At 40.2% G+C, this 15949-nt stretch overlaps 1 pseudogene; it reads left to right on the forward strand.

Annotated features, from left to right (window-relative positions):
• Positions 1–141: 141 nt before the first annotated feature.
• Positions 142–763, forward strand: LOC118483901 (annotated as a pseudogene).
• Positions 764–15949: the final 15186 nt, after the last annotated feature.

The raw sequence follows: 15949 nt of genomic DNA on the forward strand, positions 1-15949 counted from the left end.
TTAACGACCTAAGTCCTCATAAGCATTTTCTTTAACCATTTGAGTCCAAATTTCTAATAATGTTAGAATTTTTTGGTTAAGTATTGTTAAATAACCAAAATACCCTTATAATTAAAAAATAAAAACCATTCTATTTCTTCTTTTTGATCGGAAAAATGGCTCAGAGAACAGAAAAAGAAGAAACCAAATTCAAATCGCTACCGGAAACCCTAACTCTCTGCGTCAACAACTGCGGCGTCGTCGGAGCTCCGGCCACGAACAACATGTGTCAAAACTGCTTCAACGCCACCACAACGACGTCGCAACGCAACCGTACCAGATCTAATTCCGTGACGTCATCATCACGTACCGTAGATCTGGTGTTAGATGAATCGATTGTTGTTGTAGATAAACAATTGAAGGATTCGAAGTGGAACGAAGTTACGGTGGTGAATTGAAGAAGGTGGTTAATCGGTGCTCTGGTTGCCGGAAGAGAGTCGGTTTGACCAGATTCCGATGCCGGTGTGGTGATTTGTTCTGTTCGGAGCACCGGTACTCTGACCGGCATGATTGTAGTTATGATTATAAAACCGCTGGTCGTGAAGCGATTGCGAAGGATAATCCAATGGTTAAAGCGGCGAAAATTGTTAGAATATGAAAGTTTTTATATACTTGTTTGTTATGTTTGAATGTTGTGATGTGAAAAGTTGTGAAATTTGTTATGATCACTCGATGATGATTGTAGTGTTTAAAAATTAAGTTAATTTTTTTAGAGAATTCCAGTGTTTCAAATGGTTAAAGAATTTCAAATGGTTAAAGAAAATGCTTATAGGGATTCAGGTCGTTAAACTTTTTGCTTTTGGACTCAACTAGTTAAAATCATAAAACACAGGGACTCAAAAAGTAATTTACCCTATATATTATATAGGGAAAAATGAGTGTTATAAAAGTGTGGAGATGATTTGTCATTGTTTGTTGGTAGTTTTAGGTTTTCTTATTGGCTAAGTCTTGATTGTTTTGAAGAATGAGTGTTTGTATGATGCGGTAGCTAATTAAGTATGTTTTTTTTAATCTTTAGGTCTTCTTATTGTGAATCGTCTTGCATTTACATAAATTTTTAGAAGATAAAATGAAGAAATGCTAAGTTTTAGTATTAAGATGTGTAATTTAACTATAAAAAACACTTGATTTTTTCTGAATCTTTTAATTGTTGTGAAAATTCTAAAATACTTAAATAAAACAATTATAAAAGTTAAAAAACGTACTATTTAATCATCATTTTCAATAGTAAGTTAGGTACTATTTAATAACCATTTAAGGAAAACTTTGAAAACACATTTAGTAACCATTTACGAAAAACTTCACCAACAATATTGAAACTTAAATTATTCTTTTAATAAACTAAACATACTTAGAGGTTGTTTGGTAATATCTTTGATTTTTTTTTTGAACGGCAAAATAAACTTTATTAGAAGGCTAGCAAGAGGCTAGCAAGAAATCCGGGATACAAAGTCCGAAAAACAAACAATCCGAAACAAAACACACTAACAACGATTATCCCATCTTTGCCGTATCAAAAAAACACCAAGAATCCCACGTCATGTCCGATAATTTCCCACGATTAACAATCCACAGGAAGCTCATTACCTTGATTTCTTCCAAAAGACTCCGCCCCGATACCGGTTTCTGGTTAAAAATGAGATCGTTCCTTGCACGCCACATACTGCAAAAAGTCATTTGTATCACACCACATAAAACCTTCTGTGGTCTTTTACCCGTCTTGGCTAATCGGTGCATATTTAGGAGATCCAGGACATGAAAAGCGAAGGCGTTTGGTACATTACACCACCGAAAAACCGCCTGCCACACACCAAGGAACACTGGACACCCCGTAAACAAATGCTCAGTAGATTCCACTGCACTGTCGCATAGTCTACACTGCTGCGTTTCCAACTGAATTTGCCGTTTAGACAGCGCTTCCGCTGTTGGTAGCCGATCCAAATACGCCCTCCACGCCACGATACCCATTTTTTTTGGAAGCCAGCTGCACCATTCGAATTGCGACTCCGGTAGCACATTAGTCGCCTGGAAAATACTCCGTTTCATACTCTTTACAGAAAATTCAGCATCACTACCTGCTGCCCATGTCCATGAATCAGTGCCGAGGACACAGACAGCTCCCTGCAGAAGCTGCAACAACGCTGCAAACTCAGTTTGCTCTTCAGTTGTGAACACAACCCGACGCCATTCCCAAGAGAACTGACCTGTCTGCAGACTCGAACCCACCCGATCAGCCACCAGCGATTGCTTTTTCCTTTCCAGTGCAAACAGGAGTGGAAATTTTTTTAATAAGATGTCGTCCGAGATCCACCAATCCTGCCAGAAAAATATACCTCTTCCATTTCGCAGGTTTGCTTTTATTAACAGTGACATACCAATACCCATACGATCTAATATGCCCGGGACGCTCGCCACCTGCTTCCATGTGCCACTGATAGAAACTTTAACTGGAATCAGATTCCATCCGCGACCATTAGCATGAATCGACCATATGACTTTACGCCACAACGAGTCTTGGTTTACTCTAAATCTCCACCACCATTTGGAAAGTAAACTCAAAATGGAAGAGCATTTAAGACTGAGTCTTGTCAACCGCATCTGTACCCCCCCCCCCAAAAGAACGTGCGTCTAATTTTCTCCAATGTGTTAACAACTTGAATTGGGGCTCGGAAGAGCGAAAAATAATAAAGTGGAAGAGCATTTAAGACCGATTTCAAAAGAGTAACACGCCCTCCGTATGATAACGTTTTTGCCTTCCATGATGATAAACGCTTCTGGAACTTTTCAATTACAGGGTCCTAACTCCGGACTAAATTCATATTAGAAGCAACAGGTACCCCTAGATGCACAAACGGAAACCGACCCGCTGTAACATTTATTGAGATGGCCATATCAGCCGCTTCAAAATCCTCCACTCCCACTCCATAAAGCCTACTTTTTTTGAACTAATCTTCAGTCCAGAAACTAAATAAAAACCTCGTAATATCCTCCGTAAGTTCATCTCATTCATAGTCGACCACTCCCTACAAAAGACTACGTCATCCGCGAACATAAAATGAGATAAAATTGGTCCTGATCCCCCCACTCGTATACCACGAAAAGCCCCCAAAGAACACGCGCGTCTCATAAAACAAGTGAGACCCTCCATTGCAATAATAAAAAGAAATGGCGATAGTGGATCACCTTGGCGCAAACCCCGTTCACAAGCAAATTCCCGAGTCGGTGAGCCATTTACCAAAACCGACGCTCGCGCATTCCTAATAATCGACATTACCTAACCTCGCCATTTCGGAGAAAAATTCATTTGGGACATAATACTCTCTAAGTAACCCCAACTCAAGGTGTCATACGCCTTTTGAATGTCAACTTTTAAGAACAGACCTTTCAATTTCGCCCTCTTCAGCCAAGATATTGTTTCATTTAAAATTAGTGGCCCGTCGAGAATATTCCGATCACTCAAAAATGCGGATTGCTCTTCCGACACTAGTTTAGACATAACATTCTTTAGTCTAAAAACTAGCACTTTGGAGACCACTTTATTCAAAATCCCCACAAGACTAGTAGGCCGGTACTCCGCTAACGATTCTTGAGTCCGGCCTTTGGGTATTAAGGCTATAAAAGCCGAAAAACACCCATCAGATATGTACCCCTTCTCATGGAAATCCGAAAAAACACTAAGAAAATCATGCTTCAGAAAAGCCCAAAACTTTTTAATAAATGTAAGGTTAAAACCATCGGGTCCTGGCGCTTTATCCCCATCACAATCCCAAACAGCTTTCGTATTTTCATCCATAGAAAACGGAGCTTCCAGATCAGCCACCTCTTCATCAGTTAATCTATACAAGTCCGGGAAATTAAAAGAAGATCGCAACATATTTTTAATACTGAATTTGTCTTCAAAAAAATTCGCCACCACGTCCTTTACTTGAATCGAATTAGAGACCCATACCCCATCAATTGTCACCCCATGGATCCGACTACTTGCCGAATTAAGTTTAATGATACTATGAAAATACCTGGAATTCTCGTCCCCGTCTACAGCCCATTTGACACGCGATTTTTGTTTTAATTCCAACGCCTTCAGTCTCTCCTCTTCAAACATAACCTTTCTCGCATTTACTCTATTTTCCACCTCAGTATCCGACAAACTTCGTAATTCAGCAATATTATCCAGCTCCTGAACAGTCTTTTTACTCTGCACAAGTCTTTCACTTTATTTCTTTTTTTCCGCCTCCACCCATAAACGAATCCGCCCCTTGAGCCACTTAAGCTTAGCAGCTAACGCTTTGTCAGGCGGCCCCGAAAACACAAAATGATCAAAAATAGAATTGACAAAAGGAATAAAACCTGGTAACTCCAACCAATAATTGTAGAACCTGAATGGCATGTGACCAAAATCCGTATTCTTGTAACAGCACGTAAAAACGTGTCCAGTTATATATAGACACGTGTCCCGAACTTTAAACGAGTGTATTCTCGTGAAGGACTTAAAAGGTCAACATGCCCAAACCTGAGCCTCTGATTGACACTTCGTGGGAGATTTGTTCTTAATCGAAAGGTTAATTGAATACAAGAAGCCATTTCGTGTATACATATGAAAAATAAGGCTACGGGAATTAAACATGTCAACATGTTAAGTTTACCTCTGAATGACCTTTATGAATAATTCCCGAAAGCTTTATAAATTATATTGACACGTTGATAAATGGCTATTAGGGAGGTTAAACCTCGGCTACTAATAATAGTTCATAATTCAATTCAAGAATTTGAAGTTCATACGAAAAGCCGACAAACCTTCATGTTTGGACAACTTCTTTAAGTACAAGGAAACACAATTGCATGGCATTATTATTGGGCATTCAGAACTGGTTATATGGACTATTGTACTGAATTATGGGTCAAAATTCAGACAATAGAAATGCATGGTGAAGTGTATAAAACTTATAAAATTTTTTGTCCTCTGGTCAACGGTTACGGACCATATGGCCCTAGGCTTACGGTCCGTAAGGTGGTAACTGGGCGTTGTAAATTAAGTTCGGTTACGGACCACATACGTTTTGACTTACGGTCCGTAAGAGCTGGATACGGACCGCAAGACTTTCAGCTTACGGTCCGTAAGATCGTCGCTGGGCAGAAATTTTGGACATATGTATGTTAAGCTGATTAACCGACTCCAAATGACTTGTTTCGAAACCATGGATTGTTGAACGGTAAAAATAAACCACTAGGACACCTGGGGTGATCCTAGGGCCTTCCATAACAGCTGGGCATGATCCAAGAGTTCATGATCTAGTATAAATAGGCCTTGAAGTTGAGTTTCAAAAACTCACATTTGCAACAATCAAAAATAACTGATCTCTGGAGCTCACAAGGACTTGCAGAAGACTTTTAAGGGTAGAAAAGACTGCTAGGACCTTAAGTAAGCTTCTAATTACTTATTTAGTTGTTTAATTTAGATTAATTGCCTTAAAGTCAAACTTTTAGTAGTTTCAGTTTGACTTTCATTTTAATTGCATGTGGCTTAACCACTGATCAAATTGAAAGTGGTTAGGAAACCACATTAGTATAGGTGATTAACCCCTGAAAGGGTGTCTCCTAATTATCTCGTTTGACTGATTAATTGACGGGTCAAAGTAGTTTGACAAAAAGTCAAACTGGACAGAATTGACAAAAATGATTCAAATTAATAAACCTGAGGTTCTAAATTATATTATAACATTCTAATGACTCGGTAATGACTATATAAACATGTTTTCTCAGTCCTAATCCGACAATTAATCGTCTAAGGGCAGATTATAACCGAAAGTCGCAAAAGCTTGACTTTTGCTATGACTTTCAATTCTGACCCATTCAAGCTTATTTCTTCCATGTTTTAAGCTTCCATTAGGACCATAATACATTGTAGTATAACTCTCTGAAGTTATATTGCATGGTGCCTAATCGTTTGTAGTTTATGCTCTTGATCGTAATTATGCTCATTATTGCCTAAAACGCCCTTTTTGCATAAAACCGAGATTTTTAGCAATATGAATGAACTAAAACCTTTGCTACTGATATTTAGACATGCCCCGAAAGTTTGACATCAGTTTGAGGTCTAGAGTGAGAGTTATGCTAAATATCGTAATTAAAGAACTACTTAGTAATTAAAAAGCGTATTTAGCATTAGGTCCATCTAGACCCAATTTTTGACACCAATCTTTTTACCTACTGATGTTAAATATTATTTTGGGATTTTTGAAGATTTTTATTTATTTTTAAACTGAACTTAACATAAGATTATAGCCTAATTCCGGTAATTACCGATTTTGCCCTTTTCATGCATAAATTGAGTTTTACATAATATTTTGGAAGCCAAACTTTTTGCCACTGATCCTAAATGATAAATGTATTATTTTGAACCTTATAAACTGACCAAAATATCAGATTTCTTATTTTTACCATAATAGCCCTTTAAATCACATAATTAGCGTTTTTAGCACCTAGTATGGGTCAAAACTATATTTATCATTTAAAACCCATAACTTACTGATGTTTTAAGTTAATTTACATAATATTACTGTAAGTTAAAGTTTTAAACTCAGGAACCTAATTTTTAGCTTTTAAAAGTCTATGTAAAATTACCAAAATGCCCTTATGGGACTTATTTTGGTCTAATTTGCTTTTGGGCATAAATGTTGATATACTACTGTTATATTAACATATTTTGAGCATAATAATGATTAATACCTGTTTATAGCTTGTCCGGTTACCCGTTACGCATGTACGCGTTCGGATCGGTTTACGTGACTAGTTTACGTAAAATAGCCGAAACGGGCTTAACCTTGTCATTAAAACCCCATTTTCCAGAATGTGTTTAGTTTACCCATATTATACAAGTATTCAAGCTTTTCGGGTCTAAATCACATTCTATCCCGGTTTCCGTTTAATCTACCGGTTAGGTCCGTAAGGTTTCTTTCTAGCTAGTCGGTCTAAGTCTTTGACTTAAGTAAAGACCCGTTAGCATCCTAATAGATAATTAAACCTTCTATACAGATTTATAGCTTCCGGTAAAAAGTATCTTTCAAGAACTTTAGGAATTTACTGCTACATCAGGTAAATACTTTTAACTTATTTTCCCTATACGGGCTTGGGATACGGTATATTAATACCGCTTGGTCGGGTATGGGATTATTATGTCGGATTGTGATTTAATAAATCCGCATAACCTGTTTTAATCTGTATTGTTTGATAACATAAACATTTGGGGGTTAACGACCGTGTCCTGGATATCCTTGGCTCATTTAAGTTATTAATGGCCACGACCTATGCACGGGGTGCAGGCATGCACCTGACAGATGCAAATGCTAAATATTAATTTACCCACAAGTTGGGGATAACTCCTCTGTGGGTTCTATATGTGGTGAGTCAGTTAATCATGTCCGGCTTATAAACCGGCCCCACATGTATGACAAGCATGTAAAACTGTATACAAGATTTTAATAAGATTGTCCCAAGTTATAAAGGATTTGTGCCTTGTGCATCTAAACCAATTTTCTTAAATGCTTTCAAAACGAGTCAGTTAAACTGTATTTACCAGTGTATACTGACGTATTTTCCTAAAGATTGAATTGACAGGTACTTAACGAAATAGGCTGGAGCTATAGGGTGTTGTAGAGGATCTTGCAAATCCCATAGATACCCGGAGTCTGTAGTTTTTGTTTCTTTGTACTTTATGATCCGCCTGTGGATCTTATTACATTCCAGTCTGTATTATTCTTGTACTCGAACATCGACAGACAGTATGGTTTGTAATAGTTTATTTACCCAGCCTTCCGCTGTGCTATATATTTGTGTATGTTGACAATGATGATATCAACTACGTCACGATACTCCCTACCGGGCCCAACGGTAATACGTGGAATTATTGGGGTGTGACAGGTTGGTATCAGAGCCAACATTGAGCGAATTAAACACTAACCTTTTGTGTTTAATCTCAATGACACAATAAGCACATTCCTTAGACTCTCGAGTCTAGGCAAAAGGCCTAGGGTGCATCCTTATCTTTCCTTTGCTATTATTCTGTTTTGTTTTATTTTGTGTTCTTGTTTCAACAGGAAGCTTACCATCATGCCTCCAAGACTAAGAGGACGTGGCAAGGGTCCCATGCGTGGAGGATCGTCATCTGCGGGACCATCTCACAGACGCACTCCATCGGCGTCTTTTTCCACCTCCGACTCCCGCGATATGTGGGGTCAACCCTTCGAGCCGGCAAGATACTCAGTCTCGCTCAGCTCTTCGCCATCTTTTCATCCGTCTTGCGGACCATTTGCTCCAAATGAGCCCGAACACTCTCACCATTCGGACCAATCTCACCATTCGCATGAATCATACCCACCGCATAACTCTTTGCAATCTCATTCATTTCATCATTCTGAATCCCCCTACTCTCCAAGACAATTCAACCCAGCTGACTATGTGAAAGACTTCCTTGGCTATAACCCATTGGGCCCTGAGGACCATTTCTCTCAGGAAATGGAGATGGATGATGACCCCAACCCGGAGATGCAAACAGGAACCCCGGGCCACCCTATCAGCATATCTAGTGGGTCTCCGTTCTAGGGATCTCCTTATCGTGGACCCGACTCCTTCCAAGAGAGGATGGCTACCTATGACTGGTTCTTTACTCCATCTTATCATAGCTCTCCGGCTCAACCACCTTTAGATGATCCTCAACTTCAAGCTGTCTCACCACCACCACTCCCGGTAGAGGAGCCACCGCAGCAGCCACCACAACCACCTCCCGAGCCTCCGAGGCGAAGGAGGAACGCTCGCATGTCCGTTAGAGGAGGACCCCGTTTTAGTTCTCCTCGAGGGTCGAGTTCCTATCCCCCTATTCCAGAGGACCCTCAGATGGGTGGGCCCTCAAATGCGGCACCGGAGGCTGATCCTCTGCAAGCTTCTTATGCACCACCTATGCCGCCTGTGGGATTTGATAACCCAATTCTGACGTACCCAGGTTCTTCCGGGTACAATCCTTATGGAGACCCGTCGGGATATCCATTGGGCTATGGAACTCATGACCCATATCTTACGGCTGCGCAGTATCACCACCTTTATCCTTCTACTTACCCTCATATGCCTCCAACTGACTACCCAATTCAGGGTTATCAGTATCCTCCGTATCAGCCACCTCCTTCCCAGCAACTACAGCAACAAAATCAGGAAATCTTGGAGAGGTTGGATAAGGTTGAGCAGAAGACCAAGAAGAACAAGGAGAGGCATATTAGCTTCATGAAAGGCCTCGCCAACCTTATCAAGGGGAAGAAGAAATAGAGGGTTGTTTTGTTTCTTGTTTATTGTAATAATGTCCCTGCGTGGACATTTGTTTGATTTCTGTATCAAGTCCCTGCGTGGACTTATTTTCATTCCTGTATACCCCTGCGCGGGTAGTTTGACTTTTCTTAAGTCCCGTTTAGGGCGGTTGTATTCGTTTTCTTCGTAATGAAGTTTGGTTTTAATTGTGTATTTTATTACACCATGTTATTTCCTTTCAATTTATAATTGATCTGCCAAAGAAACTCTTAGAGGTATAACCTAGCCAAAGTATTAATTGGCTATGATGGTACAACCTTTTTAAGATAGCAAATCTCAGTTAACATCTGAAAAATATGTTAACATTCCTAGCTGTGCGGTGCGAGGAACCACACAAGCTTCCAAAAGGTACTTGGACCCTTCCAAGTCACATAAAGCCAAAATGATCAATACGAATCCTGGCTAGAAAATTTCAGTGTGATGAATACACCAAGACATCCATTTGAGATGCATGCTTTAAGCAAAGGTGTAAAATGACAATGAAAGTACGATTCATAAACTTCATGTCAAAAAAGAAATGAACTTGGTTCAGACCTTAAAAGATCACTGATTTTTGAGATCATTAATTAGAATCTTAACTCGTTCTTGTGACAAGCTTTTAAGCTATTTTAATGTCCTTTGAAACGAGTTTAATGATAGATAAAATGTCTTCTATGACATTGACAGTTGTGAAATTTCTATCTTTCTCCTGTCTAGTAATGTGTAGAATAACGCATTATGTAAACATTTAGTTATGTTTTGAAATGGTCTAAATGGTTTAATAATACCATGACCAATGAATCATCAATGCGATGAACTTATATGTAATTTAAATTACTATTATTGTCTATATTATAGCATTCAGAAATGGCTGGCTCCGACGAAGTAAACAGTCATCCAACACAGGGCAATACCAGAATTAACATTACTGGTGCAGAATTACAAGCTATGATCACCGCTGCAGTCTCTCAAGCGGTTGATGCTAAGTTTAAGGAGCCAAGTATCGTTCGGTCACAAACTCACTCTAAAACTCATTCTAAATCTCACACTCATAAGAAGAGTGAGTCAGTGCATTCGTCTAACCAGGGTAGTATACCCAAAAGACAGATAGATCTTGAGCCGACCCCTAGGTACACCAAGGGTTGTACCTACAAGTATTTTGTTTCCTGTAAGCCGAGGGATTTTACAGGAGAAAAAGGGGCGATAGATTGTATGAAGTGGTTAGATGAGATGGAGACGGTGATAGACATTAGCGGCTGCGCTAAGGAAGATGTAGTTATGTTCGTCTCCCAATCTTTTAAGGGCGATGCCCTTACGTGGTGGAAAGCACTTGTACAGTCCACCGGGAAAGTCCATTTGTATAATCTTTCCTGGGAGAAGTTTGTCGATTTGGTTAAGGACACTTATTGTCCTCAACACGAAGTAGAGCATGTGGAGACTGATTTTCTCACTCTCGTAATGAAGGATCTAGATTGTAGATCCTATGTGACAAGTTTCAATTCCATGTCCAGGTTGGTACCATATTTAGTCACCCCTGAGCCGAAGCGCATCGCGCGTTTTATTGGTGGTTTGGCCCCTGAGATTAAGGGAAATGTGAAGGCTTCTAAGCCAACCACCTATAGATCTGTTGTGGATCTATCACTATCCCTCACATTGGATGTAGTGAGGAGCAGGGCGAAGAAAAATTCTGAAGAGGGAAAGAGGAAGAGAGAGGATGATCAGTCCTCTCAATCGAATAAGAAAGGAAAGGGGAACTCTGGTTCCAAGAAGGGGCAAACTGATGACAAGCCCAGATGCAAGACTTGCCATAAGAGACACTTTGGCAAGTGCAATCGGGACCCACAGGCCAAACCATGTGGGATTTGCAAGAAGAAAGGGCACAAGTCTGTTGAGTGCCGAAACATCAAGGATGCAACCTGTTATGGTTGCAATGAAAAGGGGCATATTAAGACCAATTTCCCCAAGAATGCGAAGAAGCCTGAAGAGGCTAAGAAGAACAATGCCCGAGTGTTCCAAATGCAGGCAAGGGAAGCGGTGACTGATGATAACGTCATAACAGGTACCTTCCTCATCAATAATATTTATGCTAGAGTCTTATTTGATTCCGGTGCTGATAAGTCCTTTGTAGATCATAAGTTCTGTAAGTTATTGAATTTGCCTATTAAGACTCTAGACATAAAATATGAGGTAGAACTCGCTGATGGTACCTTAGAATCCGCCTCAACTCTTCTTGATGGATGTTCAATATCCATCAAGAATCATTCTATCCCGCTGTCTCTCCTACCAATGAAATTGGCTGGTTTTGATATAGTTTTAGGCATGGATTGGTTGTCGCATAACCAAGCCCAAATTGCCTATGATAAAAAGCTTATCATTATCAAAACCCCTTCCGGTGAGTCCGTCACTATCCAAGGAGACACACAATACGGGTTGCCAAGCAACGTGTCTATTCTTAAAGTATCACAGTGTTTGAAGGGTGGACGTGTCATTTACATGGCACAAGTGTCGGTGAATAATCCAAAACCGAAGATTGAAGACATCCCAATTATTTCAGAGTATCCTGATGTCTTTCCTGACGAATTACCTGGATTACCTCCTGAGAGGCAGGTAGAATTCAGGATCGACATTCTCCCTGGATCTGCACCTATCGCACGAGCTCCGTATCGCCTAGCGCCTACAGAAATGAAAGAGCTCAGAACTCAATTGGATGAGTTATTGGAAAAAGGTTTCATTCAACCCAGCTCTTCGCCTTGGGGAGCTCCAATTCTGTTTGTGAAAAAGAAGGATGGATCAATGCGCTTATGCATTGATTACCGTGAACTGAATAAGGTAACGATCAAGAATCGTTATCCTTTACCCAGGATCGATGACTTGTTCGATCAACTCCAAGGAGCGAGTTACTTCTCAAAGATAGATTTGAGATCTGGGTATCATCAACTTAAGGTTCGAACCGAAGACGTTCCGAAGACGGCATTCAGAACAAGATATGGACACTTTGAGTTCTTAGTGATGCCTTTTGGGCTCACTAATGCGCCTGCAGCATTCATGGACCTCATGAATAGAGTCTGCAAACCATATTTAGATAAGTTTGTCATTGTTTTTATAGATGACATACTTATCTACTCGCGTAGCCAAGTGGAGCATGAAAAGCACCTTCGATGTATTTTAGAACTGCTTCGACAGGAGAAGTTGTATGCCAAATTCTCTAAGTGTGAGTTTTGGCTTCGCGAAGTTTAGTTCCTTGGACATGTGGTTAGTGAACACGGTATTCAAGTAGATCCTGCCAAAGTAGAGGCTGTAATGAATTGGGAAGCGCCTAAGACACCTACAGAAATTCGCAGCTTTCTAGGTTTAGCAGGATATTATAGGAGATTCATTGAGAACTTCTCAAGAATGGCTGCACCATTGACTTCCTTGACCCGTAAGAATGTGAAATTCATCTGAGGTCCCAAGCAGCAGGAATCCTTCAAGACTTTAAAGCAAAGATTGAGCAACGCTCCGATTCTGTCACTACCAGAAGGAGTTGAAGACTTTGTTGTTTATTGCGATGCTTCACACACTGGCATGGGGTGTGTACTTATGCAGAGGGGTAATGTAATTGCCTATGCATCGCGACAGCTAAAGGTGCATGAAAAGAACTACACCACTCACGATTTGGAATTGGGTGCTGTGGTATTCGCACTAAAACTGTGGAGACACTATTTGTATGGAACTAAATGTGTGATCTATTCAGATCACAAAAGTCTCCAACATTTGTTCAATCAAAAAGAGCTCAATATGAGACAACGTCGTTGGATGGAAACATTAAATGATTATGATTGCGAGATTTGCTACCATCCCGGTAAGGCGAATGTGGTCGCAGATGCTCTAAGCCGAAAAGAAAGAGTTAAGCCGATTAGGATCAATGCAAAGAGTATTGAGTTAAAGAATAATTTGAATGAAAGGCTGTTGGCGGCACAAAAAGACGCTGTATTGGAAGATAATCTTCCAAATGAAAAGTTAGGTGTAACTGCGGAACAGTTAACACCTGGAAGAGATGGAATACTTAGAATGAACGGCAGAATTTGGGTTCCCATTCAAGGAGGACTTCGGGATGTGATCCTTCAGGAAGCCCACAATTCTAAGTATTCAGTTCACCCGGGAGGTGACAAGATGTATCAAGACTTAAAGGCCAATTATTGGTGGATAGGTTTGAAGAAATCTATTGCCACCCATGTAGCTAAGTGCCTGACATGTGCTCAGATTAAAGCTGAATATCAAAAGCCATCAGGCCTTCTACAACAGCCGGAACTTCCCACCTGGAAATGGGAAATGGTAACCATGGATTTTATAACCAAGTTACCAAAAACAAGGCACGGAAATGACACTATATGGGTTATAGTCGATAGACTGACGAAGTCAGCTCATTTCTTACCCATCAAGGAGACTCATAGCTCTGATAAGTTAGCCCAGTTATATGTCGATAAGATTGTAGCTCTTCATGGAGTACCGGTGGCTATTATCTCGGATAGAGATACTAGATACACCTCTCACTTTTGGAAAAGTTTCCAACAATCTTTGGGCACCCGTTTGAATTTTAGTACTGCTTACCATCCTCAGACTGATGGTCAGAGTGAGCGTACTATTCAAACTCTGGAAGACATGCTTCGTGCATGTGTTATTGATTTAGGTGGTAGCTGGGATGACCACCTGCCATTGATTGAGTTCTCCTATAACAATAGTTATCATACCAGCATTCAGGCTGCGCCTTTTGAGGCACTATATGGTCGGAAATGTAGAACGCCTGTCTGTTGGGCAGAAGTGGGAGAAGCTCAGATATCTGGACCTGATATAGTCCTTGAGACTACGGACAAGATTGTCCAAATTCGAGATCGCCTAAAAGCTGCCAGCGATAGGCAGAAAAGCTATGCTGATATGAGGCGAAAGCCTCTAAAATTTGAAGTAGGCGACAAGGTGTTATTAAAAGTGTCACCCTGGAAAGGTGTGATGCGTTTTGGTAAAAAGGGCAAGTTGAGCCCTAGATACATCGGACCATTCGAGATCCTCGAATGTGACGGCAGTGTAGCATATAGGCTAAGATTGCCAGAGCAGCTGAGTGGAATTCATGATGTATTCCACGTTTGTAACCTCAAGAAGTGTTTAGCTGAGGAATCCTTAGCAATGTCTCATAAGGATGTGCAAGTTGATAAATGCTTAAGGTTCATTGAGAAACCTATATCGATCGAGGATCGACAGGTCAAAAAGATCCGAAGAAAGTATGTACCTATAGTAAAGGTTAAGTGGGACGCTCGTAGAGGTCCCGAGTATACGTGGGAAGTGGAGTCCACTATGAAACAGAAGTACCCTCACTTATTCCAGTAAATCTCGGGGTCGAGATTTCTTTTAAGGGGGTGAGAATGTAACACCACGTAAAACGTGTCCAGTTATATATAGACACGTGTCCCGAACTTTAAACGAGTGTATTCTCGTGAAGGACTTAAAAGGTCAACATGCCCAAACCTGAGCCTCTGATTGACACTTCGTGGGAGATTTGTTCTTAATCGAAAGGTTAATTGAATATAAGAAGCCATTTCGTGTATACATATGAAAAATAAGGCTACGGGAATTAAACATGTCAACATGTTAAGTTTACCTCTGAATGACCTTTATGAATAATTCCCGAAAGCTTTATAAATTATATTGACACGTTGATAAATGGCTATTAGGGAGGTTAAACCTCGGCTACTAATAATAGTTCATAATTCAATTCAAGAATTTGAAGTTCATACGAAAAGCCGACAAACCTTCATGTTTGGACAACTTCTTTAAGTACAAGGAAACACAATTGCATGGCATTATTATTGGGCATTCAGAACTGGTTATATGGACTATTGTACTGAATTATGGGTCAAGATTCGGACAATAGAAATGCATGGTGAAGTGTATAAAACTTATAAAATTTTTTGTCCTCTGGTCAACGGTTACGGACCGTATGGCCCTAGGCTTACGGTCCGTAAGGTGGTAACTGGGCGTTGTAAATTAAGTTCGGTTACGGACCGCATACGTTTTGACTTACGGTCCGTAAGAGATGGATACGGACCGCAAGACTTTCAGCTTACGGTCCGTAAGATCGTCGCTGGGCAGAAATTTTGGACAGATGTATGTTAAGCTGATTAACCGACTCCAAATGACTTGTTTCGAAACCATGGATTGTTGAACGGTAAAAATAAACCACTAGGACACCTGGGGTGATCCTAGGGCCTTCCATAACAGCTGGGCATGATCCAAGAGTTCATGATCTAGTATAAATAGGCCTTGAAGTTGAGTTTCAAAAACTCACATTTGCAACAATAAAAAATAACTGATCTCTGGAGCTCACAAGGACTTGAAGAAGACTTTCAAGGGTAGAAAAGACTGCTAGGACCTTAAGTAAGCTTCTATTTACTTATTTAGTTGTTTAATTTAGATTAATTGCCTTAAAGTCAAACTTTTAGTAGTTTCAGTTTGACTTTCATTTTAATTACATGTGGCTTAACCACTGATCAAATTGAAAGTGGTTATGAAACCACATTAGTATAGGTGATTAACCCCTGAAAGGGTG

This window comes from Helianthus annuus, chromosome 11 (genome assembly GCF_002127325.2).
Source record: "Helianthus annuus cultivar XRQ/B chromosome 11, HanXRQr2.0-SUNRISE, whole genome shotgun sequence".
NCBI lineage: Eukaryota > Viridiplantae > Streptophyta > Magnoliopsida > Asterales > Asteraceae > Helianthus > Helianthus annuus.